General features: G+C 37.4%; 2 protein-coding genes across 15 annotated transcripts in view; one reads left to right on the top strand and one right to left on the bottom strand.

Annotated features, from left to right (window-relative positions):
• Eph (Eph receptor tyrosine kinase) overlaps positions 1-16500 on the top strand; it is a 92191-nt gene that overhangs the window by 8476 nt on the left and 67215 nt on the right. The gene's annotated exons all lie outside the window — the stretch shown is intronic.
• The window catches only part of LOC141532849 (uncharacterized), a 95353-nt gene that overhangs the window by 22453 nt on the left and 56400 nt on the right, over positions 1-16500 (bottom strand). Inside the window, exons 1-2 of one of the 4 annotated variants that reach the window (XM_074251411.1) lie at positions 1475-3564; positions 555-692 (exon numbers count right to left, since the gene is read on the bottom strand). The exons of 2 other annotated variants lie outside the window; for them this stretch is intronic. The gene's annotated coding sequence lies outside the window, so the exon portion shown is untranslated. Of the gene's footprint in view, positions 1-554; positions 693-1474; positions 3565-16500 lie in introns of those variants that run through there. One more of the 4 variants, XM_074251408.1, reaches the window with a different exon arrangement.

Here is a 16500-nt window from a genome sequence, read left to right as displayed (position 1 = left end):
GACCTTTATCAAATCAATTCGATATCGTCAATCAACTTTACGAAAAAAAGTTTCCCATCCAGAGAAGCAAGAATTTCAAAATTTCCGTTTGACCGATTAATATTAAAAAGCCTGGAACTTTGTTCAAAGTAGCATCGTAGAATCGATAAAAAAAAACTTATTTTAAAGCTTAGAGACTACTTTCTTATGAAAGTACAGTGGTATAGTGGTATAGGCAGTTCTGAAGAAAACGAACAAGTCAATCTAGCCAGTACTCCACAGCCGGAAGCCTCTTTAATAATAACAATATCAACAAAAGTTTCATTTTTGGGCTTATATACTTCACATTTGGCATCCCTCGCCTTGAGTGGATCCGAAATCCAACGTTTCACTTTTGACTATAGAGCACTCGATGCGCGTCATAACCCTTCAATAAGCCTTTTGATCCGTTTGATGAAACCCGGGCAAAGTGGACACCAAATTCAGTCGGGGAAAAAGTTCCGCGGGTCATAACCGAAAATGAGAAATGAACTTTTTAACGTATCGCTGGTAAATATTCGTAATGTTTGACTAACCTCGATCATAGTGTACAAAGTGATGAGGATACACAGAAAAAAAGGTTCACTTGAGCCAAGAAAATATTTTTCTTCCTAATTATTATCTTTCTTCCAATTTTTTTTTTTTTGGCTATTCTAGTGTTGTTTTGTCAGGTGCTGTAAATAAAAAACAAAAAATATTTTTACTATCCATTTTTTTATCAGGCATTTATGAATATTTTGAGAGTACAGAAAAAAATAAAAAAAGTCAAAAAATACAAAATTGAAAAAGTTATGTGATATTAAAGTGGGGGTACAAAAAAATGGCGCGCCAATCTCGTCACGATTGCAAGCTTTCTAATGATCCGAAACAAAAAAATAAAAAAGATTCTTAATTTATATAAATGCTGCTATCGTACTAACTAAGAAAAAGTAGAAAAAAAAATTTTTTTTTGCTAAATTACAGCTGTTTGAAAAAATGATACATTTTTTTCAATTTTTTTGGACTTTTCTGAATTTTTCTAAAAATAGTAAAAATTTTTATTTTGTTATAATAATAGTTAGTACGATAGAAACATGTATTGAGAAGACTCACACCAAATTTCAAGTAAATCGGTTTAGTAGAATTTAAAAACTCAGGACCCCGAAAATTTTCTTGAGGCAAGAATTTTTTCTTTCTGTTTGATAATGATAACAATAATATAAAATCTAGAGGTTTTATCGATCTGAGTGCTATAGCTTTGTAACACTTTCATGCTGCAATTATATGTATATACATATCGGATATTGGAGTACAAAACAGCTAAAGTCAGAACTCACAAGGTTCTGCTCAGTGTACAGTAATGTAATGCTACAAACGTCAATGTTGGCATAAATATAAATACACACATATATATACATAAATGTGTGTATACATACATACACACGCTCATTGGTATAATATATAAAATAATACATACATATTGTATTACCGGTCGGCGTAATTCCCATAATGATAATTAATCGGTTGAAATCCCAGGCTAAAGCTTACTGAGTAGAGCGGACCAGAGAGCCCAATAGTGACGGAGACGCGAGATACTAACTTTACCACGCAAAAAGAGTACGAGGAGAGATGATTGGCTGAACAAATTTCTTTACCGATTATATATTTCCTTAGGCTTATTAATTGTTATTATTGTAGCGAAACCGATGGTTAAGGTTATAATGCTGACCTCCATGAAGAATTATAGCGAAATAACTCTGGAGAAATGGCTCAACTCAATTTTTCAACTCCGACTGAGTTTTAAGTGCAGGATTTTCTTTTCTTCAAACTTTCAGACTTTTTATCTTTGAATAAAGATTTAAAAAAAATTTTTTTTACGTTCTATCACCTTCAGATTAGTCAAAGAGTATTATTTAAAGAAGAAATATAATTTTACGGCCGTAATTTGATAAATTTGAGCCGAGGTATCCGAAATTTGAAGTTTATAACTTTTGGTCGGAAAGTGAGTGTTAATTTTGGGCTTTTGAAGCTTTGAAAAATTTTTTTGGGGAAAACGACTAGTAGTATATTAAAGTAGAGACTTTAAGCTTTAAAATGACGGATTAAACGTTTGAATTTGACCATTTGGAACTGAATTACAAGCTTTTGAACATTTATAATGATATTAGATCGATCCAAAATCTTTATCTTCCAAATTTTGACTTGAAATCTCCAAAAAAAAATTTTTTTGGGCACAAAAAGTTGTAGATTATTAAAGTAGAGACTTTAAGCTTTAAAATGACTGGTCAAATGTTTAAATTCGACCATTTGGAACCGAATTACAAGCTTTTGAACATCTATAATGAAATTAGACAGATCTAAAATCGATATCTTCCAAATTTTGACTTTGAAATATTAAAAAAAAATTTTTTTCGGTAAAAAGACATGTAGAATATTCAAGTAGAAACTTTAAGCTTTAAAATAATCTGTCAAATTATTAAATTTGACGATTGAAATTTAAATACTAAGCTTTTGAAAATGGAAAATTGGTTCAAAAATAGAATTTTTCTCAAATTTTGACCTACAATAATAAAAAAATTTTTTTTTGCTTAAAAGACTTGTAGAGGATTATATTGATCCCTTTAAGCTTCCTATAAACTCAAAATGAGTTTATTTATCCTAATCAAAATTTGAACCCTTAAAAATAACATAATGTTTGTCGAAATTTCTTCATCCGAAAAAGTAATAATATCGAAACAAAAAGTTAAAGCATAAAACTCTAAGCAGTAAAATTAATTCCCTTTAATTCCCTGACCTCAATATTTTTCGAAACCCAAAACTCAGCCCTTAATCTTTTTTTATGCGATAATAAAATACCGACTATCAATAAACATAAAAAGTAACTATCATCCAATAAAGAACTTGTAACCGAAGTTAATGCAAGAAAATCGATTACCCGTCGTGTTCTCTTCCCTAAAATGCGTCCGTAAATTATAAACGTTACATCTGTCGTGAAACAAAGTTTACGAAAATAAAATCTAAAATAAAAAGGAGTCTGCTCTATTTTAGCAAATATTCAAAACAGCTCTGTACTACTCGGTCTCAGCTCTGCTCGTAAAACACTTGTATAAAATAAAAAGTAGTTCAGGTAAACAGAGCTATCACGAAATGCTACAAAGAAGACTCTTCCTTCTTGGCAATAAAAAAAACTCAAAAACAAAGTAGCTTTTTTATTATTTCTATTCTCCGTCTTCCACTGTAAGCGACTACTATTTCTGTACATATCTTCTGTGTCTATGGGCGCTTCTCCTCATGTTCAAGAACTAGAGCTTTCCTGACATTTTTCGGTATGTTCCATCGAGATGATTAACGACAGCCATTGTTCGATCTAACTTTTTTATTCTCAACTACGCGTCCACGATACCGTACACTCGACTTACATTATACCCGTCCAAACTAACACAACATAACACACAACACATTTCATTTGGTGTCTCAACGGATGGTACAGCACTTTTTATTCCTCTACATGCTTATACACCGTGAGACTTTCATTAATCTCAATTTGTAAGACATTTCGTATTTCACCGGCTTCAAGCTATAATTGATGCTCATCTTTTCCGGTACCCAAATAAATTCAGCTAAATTAGTCCTAAAAGGTCTAGTCGTTCATTTCCACACTGTAAAAAATTAGGAAAACGGTTGACCCTAAAGGCCATCCCTGCAACTCCCCCCTCAATCCATACTTAAGCGTTCAAAATTGCGGTTATAACGTTTTTGAGCTCTCCGATTTCAAAAATCTGATAGAAATTTAATAAAATACGATTTTTTGAATTTTCAAACTGCGATAACTTTTGAATGAATTAACCGATTCTCACGCAGTTGACGACATTCGACGCAGTTTTTGAAGCTCTATAAAAAAAGCCTAAAGTTTAAATTGATCGCAGTAGGAATTTCGAAGTAATTCCAAAAAAAACACTTTTTTCGGTTTTTTTTTCGACAACGATAACTCACGAACGAATGAACCGATTTTGACCGGACTGAAGGCGATCGACGTGGTTTTATGATGTTAAAAGCTGATTACTTTTTGGTTTTGATCGGTCAAGCCGTTTAAAAGTTATTCCAAAAAAACTACATTAAAAAAAACACGTTTTTAGTATTTTTTTTTCATATTTCTCAAAATTTTCAATTTTCTCAGCGGGAATTCAAAAAAACTCTTTTGATTTTCAAACACCCAACATGATATTTAAGTTTCAAGCCCAGCCAATTTAATAACAACAATAATAAAAATCTTGAACTCCTACATAGTTGGGCCTTAAACTCGTGGAGCCATGATGTGATGCGTTACCGTAGATTCGAATCTGGTTTTACGTTTCCAACGCGCCGACTTCCTCGTCCTGAACGAAAAAACCCGATGTAATGAGCTAGACAAAGAGAAATAGAGAAGAACAAAGTGTGTGGGGACTTATTTAATATCTTGTGTGGTCATCTAGGATCTAGGATTACCTTATTCCATCACATGTAAACCCGAAACGTTCGCTCTACACATACCTTTACTGTACTGTAGCATATATTATTATATTATACAGTTTATATATTAGATAGTATATTCCGTATTCAGTATTTCGTATTCCATGGACTAGCTGGTTGGGAGAATGGGGTTTTTATTTATGTATTATTACTCAGTCTCCAAGGTCGTATTTCGTTTCTTGGTTACAAGCTTGTGTGACACTTATTGTGAGATGTTGCTGATAAAAAATTTAACTTGCGGAATTATCTTAAAGAATTCGTACTTTTCACGAGTTTCGGCCAATTAAAATGTCGTTACTGTGACAACTAATACTCACAGTACGCCCAGATATTATAAACAGGTTATTTGCATTTGATGGGCCATTAAAATTGACGAGATCAACGATAAGACTAACGAAATACCCGAGGATCTAGTGGTTAGATGTTTACTGATGGTGATGGTGATAGTGAAGATTCTGATTATCATCATTGGTGACTTCAGAATTCCCGAATTGGTGTTTAATACCAAATTTTGATGATTGTTGACAATCTGCGTTTGACCTTGAGATATTGAGGGTCTATGGTTGGCTATGCTATCATTAGAAGATTCTGAGTTTTGCAGTGCGTTTAAATGTACAAACCATTAGTTGAACTTTGGACACCGATATCTAAAGATTCGATAATTTGTCGTTGTATGGAAATGGAGTTAAACTAAATAGCGGGATCCATCACTCTGTAATGGTGAATGCAAATGAATTGTAATTCATTAAAAATGTAGCGCTCAATCTCATCTGACATTATCCGAAGGCAATGACTTTCATTGCCTATTAACGACGCAATTCCCATTCCAGCTTGATCATTTTTGATCAATGAAAACTAATTCTATTGAGCGGATAATTAATAACATGAATGTTATCGAAGATGATTGATAGTGAAGATACTGGAGTATCCAATCAGGGAAGAGCATAGTTGAATTGGGATGATTGAGATCTCCGTATCTAGTATCGGTAGCACGTGTCACTGATCTAGCTAATGCATTTAGGCACGTGTTGTCTAAGACCGAATAACATAGAACGGATAATGTATAACGTATAACGAGTACAGTGGCGTGTCCGCTCGATTGGTCTATACATGACCTGAAAGAGAGACCCTAGAATTATAACCGTCACGCTATCCTCCCGGTGAATCCTTAACATCGGACTAGCCACTAAAAGTGATAGCCCGGTCGGCTCTACACCCCAAGCTCCACAGTCCACAGTCTATAGAAGAAAGCAGTAAAGTTTAGTCTAGACTCTAGACACTACGACGAACCAGAGGTTGTTGGTTGTTGGTTGCTGGTAACAGACTCGTTTGAAAGTCTTATCGTGACACGCCCTCGGCATCTCGTCAATCTTCCGTGTACACTGTATATAACCAGTAACTTTAAATTTATTTGAACGTACATATCAATCTTGAATTCATTTCTTATCCACTAAGCAGCTAACCGGACTCGTACTCCGACTCGGACGTGAGTGTATCGTCTTCTTCAAAGGAGGCCTTATCTCAAGAACAGCTAATTTAATTAACTCGTTCCGGCAGAAACTTGGATTTAAAAGTATAAGCTACCACGAGTTAAGCTGTGTTGGCTACACCTACACCTACAAACACACACACAGACACTTGGACGTATCTGCGGATGGATGTATATTAGTCGCTTTATGTGGGTTCAGAATAATTAGCCCTTGAAGCTAACAACAGCGACTGATGACGGGGGATGAGTGCACCCTCGTACCAATTAGACTCTGCTCTATTTTTACGTCCGTGAAAGGGAGAATCGGCTTTACTTAGCATTTGCTTTCATGGGTACACACTGAACAGGAGATCGAGTATATTATAAAGTAGTTTTGTTGGGAGTGTAGCAGGAGCAGGAGTAGGAGCAGGAGCAGGAGCTGGAGCTGGAGCTGGAGCTGGAGTTGGAGCAGGAGCAAGCCTTATATTCATTCCCTCATCGAGTTTCATGGGAATCTGGCCAATGGCTACCCTCCAACACTGGCGACATCAAGGCATTACCAGCTTATGTGCCGGCTGCTCATGTGTTCTTTCATTTTTTTATCACCACTACTTTTACCTTTTTTGTTCCTCTTCTTTCCTTCCAGTCTTCTCTTCTCTTCCAGCTATAGTCTTCCATTAAGAGACGGCCAATTTTTTTGGGAAGTGGGCGTACCTCTTTCCGGTTTTCGGACCATTGTCTTCTTCTTGGTCTTGCTCTTGGTCTGCTCAAGTCTATATACTTCTGATGTGTAGGTACTACGCACACCTGTACTCATTACCCTTCTCCGCTTTCTGGGCACGGTGACGTGAGCCGGCTCTTGACTGGCTCGCGGGTTCGATAATGCATTTCCCTTTTAGTTTTTGTTGGAGGGCTTCTGTCCCGGTGAGCATTAACTGTCCTTGTTCATCGTCCTTGTTTCGCGAGCAAAGGGCAGTGATGCACGTGGCTGGAAATTGACACGTGCCATTATTAATCCATTATAATAACCTATTAAAACTCTGGGATCGATAAATTATTAACCTTGCGCAATTAGAGACTGTGCTTAGTTGTTTTCTCGGTAATTGTTGGCTCATTACCGTGTAAAGTTAACCGTTAGGCATTAAATTTAACAGTGGTGGTTGCTATTATTATCATCACCATCATCATCATCATCATCATCAGCATCACTCACGGCTATTTTATACGTGAGATTGTAACTCTTCTCTAATGGATCTAGGTGAATAACAACAAAGTAGATTAGATTAGACAGATCGAGATCCTAAATCCGTTGGAGTGAAAACTCAAATGACTAGCCTTGAATAAACCAATAAAACCTTTTGACGAAGAGAATACACGGCCGTCAATTTAATTTTAAAAGCTTCGTAACTCACGCGGTAGCTACCATCAACCAGTATCAGCCCTATCAGCATCCACCAGCTCTAACATTGTTGACTGGTTGGCTGGGTAAAGCAGAGAAAGAACGGAGCGGAGAATAAGCGCATCCACCAAGACTAAGACTAAGACCAAGACCAAGACCAAGACATTGTGGCTCGAGACAAAGGGACATTTTTTGTAGCCGATCAAAGGAACGAGACTAGGTATGGTATTGAGGTAACTTTTCGAGAGACATTGGCTTCTTCGATACGCTCTCGTTATTTCTCAACTCTGCTTCCTAGTGGCTTCTCATCTCGTACACAAAGTTATACGCTATACAGGCCATCTCTTAAGCCGAACTCTTTTCCATTCCCCGTGCTGGTTCGTTTGGTTACACAGCCTCGAGGAATCTCGTTTTCTTTGGTTAACGGTCATTCGTTTCTCCCATCTGCGCCTGCACTGGATAAGAAGCAGTCCTACTACGCTCTTACTGTTGCTGTTGGTGATGGTGGAGAGGCAGCCCGCGAAAAACTTACCGTTAGAACTGGACCTCTTTCTCCTTCTTGCCTTCGTTAACCCGCTGGAAGATTCCTCCTGGACTAGCCGTGAGATTCAGACACACCGCACGCGTTATCTCGCTCTTGAATCTTACAGATTCAGGTCGAGGTTAATCTCCCTGCCACCTGCTTCCGAAGATGCAATTTCTGATTCGATTCTTTGTCATCCAAAAAATCCTACCTTTTTGTAAATTCAACGTCGGATCAACAGTACATGCATCTGCAATACAATATAATGTAATATATTATTTCTGGACAAATATACTGAACAAATTTGATGTAGACATCGAGAAATTGGTGTTTGTTTGGAAAAATAAATTCCGATCCTGTTGGCACACGATCGTTAATCGAGCCTCAAAACTGATGTATACACCCAATACGGGTTGTTTACTCAGGATCTTTGTAAAGCAAGAGTGCTTCTGGAGAGTCTGTAGTGATGAGACGATCAAGGTACAAGGATGTCTGCCTGTGTAGGTATAAATCCATGGATGGTTGGATAGATGTATAAAAAGAGTCCAATAAAAGAACCCGGGAGCAAGCAAAGGGAGGAGTAAAAAAGGAAAAAAGGTTCAGCCCATGCTTCTGCGTTTTTATATTATCGTACAAAATTGTCGGGTTCTTTTCTCAGTGTGCGGCTTCCTCAGTCTCCAGTTCACCCAAAGTACCTACCTTCATTGATACATACGAATATAAATATTTGACAAGGAAGAATATAACAGCAGCAGCTGTGCTGCTCAACCAAATCTCGATCCGTGTGAACACATACGTGTGATTCACAAAATTTGAAATTCGGATCGCGAAGAACGGGAAGATGTGTCCAGGAATTCTCTTTCGTTATTTCAATAGCTGCTTTAACTTTGGTCATTTTTTCGTTGGGCAATTATAATTCACATGAGAACTCAAGAATACATTATGTCCCACGCGTCGGACAATTATCGGAGTGTGCCAACATTGTTTGCCACTCGATCCTTAATTTCGGTGGATGAATGCCAATTGCCGATGTGATAATTTAATCAGATAGTGTTTTTTTCCAGTGAGTAATTGAAGCTCAACTTTACATAAATCGTTTATTGACTCACCGATGAAATGTGATGATTCATCTAACCGAGTAAACCATCAAGCATTGTATTGTTCTCCTTTATAAAACTATCATATATATATGTATTATAACCACAATATAGCTCCCATATGTTCGGCGAAAGTCAGGAATTAAATGGTCAATGTGTAAGGGTGAGGGTAAACACAACAATGTTTAAACAGTGAGCCTTGACACAACCGTCATCATGCAAACAACATACGGATTTTACCAATTGGTTTAACCAAATGTTGATAGAAATAAGTCTGGGACATGTATTTTGAATGAACACACAGCACACAGCACACAGTAGGTGTGCCAGTTTAATTTTATGCTGGTAAATTTGATTTTGTGGACATGATGCTGTCCAACAGCCAGACAAAGAGGGGGGCCCAAGTAAATCCTAGGGAGAGACAGTTTATACAAAATTACTGTAGATATATGTTGCTGTAGCAAAGCATGGACCATAGTAAAAGGAAATAGAAAGCCGTACATTGTTGACAAGCCTATTGAAACTGTCTCCGGATGTTTCTCTGGTGCTTATCCACACAGACTTTAAAAGGTTGTTTTTCAATTGAATGCCTGCCGCTCGGGGCTTTTGTCATCGATCTCACACCTGGAGCCCCACTGTATCACCAAATTTGTCGACAGATACACCATCAAATCACACTGTTTGTCACTAAGAATGAAATTTAGCAGAATTAGGTGCCTCGAGCCCCCAAAATGACTCCCTAATTCCGTTTCGCACTGAGATCCGTTAAAACGCTAAATGTCCCCATCGAAGATTTCGATTTATAACAGTGTCAGTCTCTGCGGATGATATCAACCGAGAAAAAAGAGGAATGAATCGAAATTATCCGGTTGGTAAGAATATAAAGTAAAATAGGATTTTCCACTTGGGTTAACATTTTCTGAGCTCGTATCTGAAATAATCATCAGTCTTTTACTTTTAAATGAAGACCCCGTGGCCGTCAGAGGTAAAGGCTACTGAAACCTTTTTCCAAAGGGTATTTCACAGAAGACATAATCTCCATATAAATTGATAATTGTAAATTCAAATATTATGCATACACACTTAATATATACATTAAATAGACTTTATAATCACAAATTAACCCGCGATAATTCACCGAATGAGGATGAGGATGCTATGCTGATCGAAACTCTGGCTACAAACTCATCTCATTTTCACTTCACTCTCTCCCTCTCTCTATCGTCTTCTTTTTGGTTTAATTAGTGTATCACCATTTTGTAAGTTTTTTATTACCGAAACTTCTACCGACCTACTTCACCGTAGTCTAGGGTTCTAAGGTCGAAGGCACAAAACCGTAAGACTAGGAAAAAAAAATAAAAATACGAGCGAGACCGCGCTATGTAAAATAGGAGACAAAGAACGAGTGAAGTAGAATGTTTGACAGATACAAGCATCCACGTTGATGACAATCAACCCGTGAGGGAGAAGAGGAAAGAGGAAAAGGGCTTGAGAATTAAAAGTGGACTCTGTCAGCGCTATCTATCTCCCTCTTTACTCTCATTTGCTACTGGTAGTGGTGGTATATCTCTATCTGGTCCGCTGTCAACTTGATTCAAGCGGTTCTCTCCACTAGTTTCTGAAAACAAAATAACCCAGATTCACTTTTATTTACTTCTTTTATTATTAATACTTCTCTGCTATTTATCATTTGCCAAATTCATGTCCGGAACATTGAAATAACAATGATAAATGCGAAGCGGGACTTTGTTTTCTCAATAAACACCCGTTTTTACGAGTCGAGAGGGGAGTTTCTTTGCTGCATTAAATTTCAGATGCTCTAAGTGTCTAGTCACGAGTGAAAGTCAAAAAATTTGATGGGTATATTAGCTTTGGCCCATTGTGCAGCTGGTTGTCGAACATTACCACTACAATTGATGATGATGATGATGGTGATGGTGATGGTGATGATGACTAATCATTTTTGTCATAAAGTCATAATTCATAATAAACGAATCAATTTTTCCGGCAAGCAATCGAAATTCTAATTCAATGATTAAGTTGTTAAGATGTTTATAACATGAATGGTTGTGGTAACATGTCAAAAAATCAATTACAAGCCAAAAGAAATATTCAATTCACAAGCAATTGCAAAGACTACTCGCGCGCCAGCTCTTAAGCATGGATTTGGTTATGGTATGACACATTTAGTAGCTTTAAATATCCAGAGGCACTTAGTGCTATCTACAAAGGCTAATGTAGCCGCTTGCTGATATAAAGGTGAGTCGCGTCAGAAGTAACCGTTTGGTGAGCCACATGTCCTACTCCTTTTTGCTCTCCAGACAGATACAGACATAAATATCCATCCACCACTCTTTAACAGAGGAATTCATTTACACACACACACACACACACACACACACACACACACACACACACACACACACACACACACACATGGATTAGTGGTTATATGCGGATACTCACACCCCAATGGTGATCGACAAACAACCTCATCGTGACTTCTCAATCTAAATTGTGCTCCTGGTTCTAAATTAGCTTCCTCCCGGCAATCGATAACCACTAACGAAAAATTTAAATTAATAACAGATAAAAATAGGACGTATATACATAAATAATAAGCACGCCTCGAAACTCTAAAGAATTTTTGCACGACTAGATACCGAGTAAAAGTTTAACAAATGATAACAACTGTAATAAATAAACTGGCAAAGTAGGCGTCCTAAGAATTTAAATACTTGTTTTTAGAAAACGTTTAATGTTTTCATTAATCATGCCTTCGTACATACTACGATGCTATACCGTAGTAAAGAAGTTATTCCAAATTTATGTTGTTCGAAGGAACACATTACACTTTTATACTTTGCAATTCGCGGATTTTATCCATTATTTACCGCGAACTATACACCTCTTTGGATATTCATTCCGATGTGTCTGGCTAATTTCAAGAACGACGCTCACTTATTCATCATAAGAATTATGCATAGACACAAAAAAACTTGGGAACTCGAAATACCGATGAAAAGTTATTAAATTTCTCAATGCAGATGGTGTGGGCTGCATCAGATCCACCAATTTTAGCTCCAAATTTGGGAACATTCATTTGCCTATTGTTGGATACAATTTGGATGACTATTGAAAATGTCTAGATCATTAGCACCAGTTGTGGGTGTGGCGGAGGCTTTCAACGCTTTTAAATATTACATCAATTTCCATTTCTAATCCAAAATAGGTATTCAAGATTTTCCCTTTGATATGCCACATCACCACTTGACTCCAAACATCCAATCGATTAGAATTAAAATCTTGCAACAGGTTATGGACCCAGACTGCAAAATATCAAAAAGTTTAATTACTCTTGAAGGAAGCATAAAAGCAGAATAAGAACTAAAATACTCCAAGCGTACTCTTGAAAATAATTATTTTTTCTTTAAATTTAATCTCGACATTATTCTGGCACGCGTGAATCTACGTTTTTTATTCACTCCCGGTTTTTTACCGTAGCAACTACCATAAAAAAAAAAAAAAAAAAAAAAAAAAAAAAGGGGGGGGAAAAGATAAAGGAGAAGGAGGACGCTCATTAGTCAGAGTCAAACAATTTTTTTGTTAATTTTTTTTTAAAACTCGATTCTTTTGGCTGTAAAGTCTGGTCTCTTTCTCCATCCCAAAACAAACGCCCGAGAGTTTGTCTTTCTCTCTCTTCATTCTCAAGTCTCTTTTACGTTTTTATTCCATGAATTAATGACTACATTTCGCGTCGGGTCATCAGCGGAATTCGCAAGCACGTTTCGGGTGCCATAGTTACTCCCGCTCGGCAGATTAACGGCAACTTTGGGTTTCCAACTTGATAAAAACTTGGTATAATATCACAACAATTACTGCGACTGCGTTAAATTTGTTTCTGTAGTTGTTTATCGATTATTAAAATCAATTGGCTACTCACGTGACACTATGGAGGGTCGTTAGAGCGACTCTTGTTGAGAAAGTATCTGCAACAAAGGGAAAAGGAAAGGGATAGGGAAGTTTGTCAGAAAAATGTAAGCCAATCAACCCGACTGGCAATGAGCATCGCATACTAATGGTGACCAATCTCAGCCACGGTCAAACAACCAGCAACCGGTTGATTGGCTTTACGCCCCGTGATCTTATACGCACACACTGTATGTGTAAGCCGTAGTAAGCCAGATTAATATAGAGTTTGCGGAGCAGAGTGAATCATATAGAGAGCACGATGCTCTGAGATTGACCAAATGGTAATCATCCCCAGATCGTTATACTCATTAGCAGTCATCTCAAATCATGGAGTCCATAATTCTTTTGGGGCTTTAAATTTAAAAGATGACGCCCTTAACGAGATGAATCGAAGCGTTAATGATGGCGACAAAAGCCCAAAGCGAATCGGAAGGGATTCAACGGCCCCCCTCCTCAATTCTTCAGACTTGTATGGAGGAAGGGGGAACCCCAAGGGGAATCGATGGCTAGACCGGTATGCTATACTATACTATAGATTCGTTCAGGCCAATCGATGCAGCCATTTCGCACGCGTTCCCCAAGAGACAAAGGGAAAAATTCTCGCTCGGATGAACGCATCTTCAATTTCTTCTTTCTTTTTTCTTTCTCCTCATCTTTTTCTTCTTATTTTAATTCTTTCTTTGTTCTTTTTATTATCGTGATATTTTTTTACGTTCTTTTTCTTTCATCTCAAGGGTCGTTGGTTAAACTAGAAACTCGGGAAAAGTCCCTCGGTCAATTTGTCAAGTTTCCTTTTCTTTCTTGAGACCCGGTATGGAAGATACTAGTTCGTACGAACATAAGCATCTACTTCCACATCTAAATCTACATCTACTAGCAACTTTTTTATAAGAAATAAGAAATAGAATGAATAAAAAAAAAAAAAAAACGTATTTGAATAAAAAACGAATTGACAAGTACCAGTGAATGAAGATTCTCGTTGGATATGCAGAGTCATATAACGCTTTGCTATCTCTTTTGCTCTCTAGGTTTTAACCAGTGAATATATTTTTTCAGGTTGCCCTCTGTTATGACCGGATTTTTATACTTCTTAGACGTTTTAGATTTTTTATAGGTTTTATTATAACGACAGTGTCTGCTATACAGTGATCCAAAGTTAAGAAAAAAAAAAAAAAAAAAATAACTTCGATGAGAAAAACAAACGGACATTTATGAGCAGAGTGATTTAAAAACGAGGTTTATTTTGTTTATTTGCTCTACGCGCCACCCTCGACTGCGAGGCTCGCTGTTTTAGTTTGTTTTAGGCTGTCGCGTGTTTCGCTTATATATAGCTCCTTAATCTTTCGCAGTAGCCATACCGATGCTTTAAGGAAAAACGACGCTAGGAAATTCGAATTTTCAAGCTGAGACTGATTTATTGCCTTTTTTGAATTAGTAAGATTGTTGGGATTGTTTAGTAGGCTGTGCAAATACAAGTTGTTAATGGGGAGTTTTAATTAGATTCTAAGAAAATTTAAATACACAAATTTTTATCACAAATACTTGCTGTTAAATTTTAAAGTCATTTTCTGGGGGAAATTTTTCGCAGATAAAAAGAAATCATCTCTAGTTATCCTTCATAAACAGTAAAAATCCGACGGACATATGAAAAACCCATGAACTAATTGGGCAACGCCTACGAATGCATTTGGCAAATACGTTTAGCCGAGTGGCGGTTAATCCAAATGCCAGTGTGCAAATTGTAACAATGTGCTTGTTTATTCGCACGCCAAAACGACAATGGAGGACACAATGTTTGGACAATTCTCGGGGAAATCCCGTCATAAATCCGTAACGTCCGGTCTTCCGTTACATTCTAACTCTATATACTCATTTCAGCTTCCAAGCCCGCACTTACACAGGCATATGCATAAATATATACTTACACAAATGACCAGTGACCATCCACACACACACACACACACACACACACACACACACACACACACACACACACACACACACACACACACACACACACACACACACACACACACACACACACACACACACACACACACACACACACACACACACACACACACACACACACACCGGGTGTACGTGTGTGTCAACATACCTCGCAATTGATGATATAGAACGAGAGAGAATACGGTGGATTAATCCCCAAGAATGTTTTCACGTGACTTTCCCGCGGTGTGTGTTTAATCGCCATTAAATCGTGTACTGCAGAGCATACCTTTTTGCCCCTTTTATATTTTCAACCCAACAGTACTTTTCTATACAGTGTACAGTTTGCATTTAAACCTACACTCTGGTCTCACATGGTACATGTTACATCGTGAAACTTTATACCCGCTAACAGCTAACAGCGATGAAAATAGAACGATGTTTGATGGCAAAACAAAAAAATAATTTGGTATTTACTCACCAAGCCTGGAATCGCAATGCTTAAAAAAGTTTTACATTTAACATGCCCGAAAACGAGCGAGGACGTAAACCTATTAAGATTATAATAACAAACTTTAACTAAAACTAAAAAAAAATTAACTATCAATTTAATATACATTTTATTTAATTTTATCTAATTTACAATTTCATCAGCGAACACGTTTTATCCTCAGCGCGACATATTTTCGTCAAAGTAGAAAGTCTTTTAATGATTCAATCATCCTCACTGAAATGAACAACGCTGACGGATGTAATTGAGCATGAAAACCGTGTCCTTTATATCGTGACCAGACGAAGATAGCATTAAAGTCAGAGAGAAAGAGAGAGAGAGAGAGAGAGAGAGAGAGAGAGAGAGAGAGAGAGAGAAGTTAACTCCGCTAGAGACAGGAGTCTTAAGGCTGATATACATTATTGCACTTCGCACTTCACAAAATGTATCTTCCTTTTCTGGTCTGATACTCTTGATCCCTCCGAAGACCTTTGATGTTCAATTCGATGATTTGCGACGCTTTGACTTCAACTCCTGATTGGCGGACCTTTGAGGTTCACTTCAGATAGGGCAGAGCCCTGCTTTACCCTTAGGAAGAAAATCAGTGACGCTTAAAAGGTATAAAAGAACCAGCCAGCTACTCAAGGCTCAGCTGGACTACCTCAGCTCTATTTTTTTCGGTCTTGTAGAATGGAATGATGATCCTGTACTCAAGCCTCGAGTTGTCGAGCACTTTGGGGTGTAACCAACCCCAAAGTGCACTTTCGTGTACGCCGGAACGTCTCAATTGGTTCTTCCTCTCGCTTAGCATCCATACCTGCCCTTTTGGCTCTCGGAGACTTTACTTGTCCTGGATGAATGCACTGAAAAGGGGAACGTTAAAACCAAGATTGAGTTAAGTATAATAAAAGGACGGGTAAAACAAAAACCCACCGATGACATGTCGAACTTGTTGGAATTTTAAAAGCTTCCATTTGTCATTGTTCAGTCGGACTCGGGTGAGCTAACCAATAGTCTTTTGGGTGATAAACTTAATTGGTGAGTCTGTTTTATTTTAGCAACTTGTTTTGCCGCTTAATATGCCCGCTCATCAGC

The sequence above is a fragment of the Cotesia typhae genome, unplaced genomic scaffold (assembly GCF_013202065.1).
Source record: "Cotesia typhae breed Kobodo isofemale line unplaced genomic scaffold, CoteBio_Ctyphae contig_69, whole genome shotgun sequence".
NCBI lineage: Eukaryota > Metazoa > Arthropoda > Insecta > Hymenoptera > Braconidae > Cotesia > Cotesia typhae.
The sequence above is the reverse complement of the archived record's forward strand: the minus strand, read 5'-3'. Positions and strand labels throughout refer to the sequence as shown.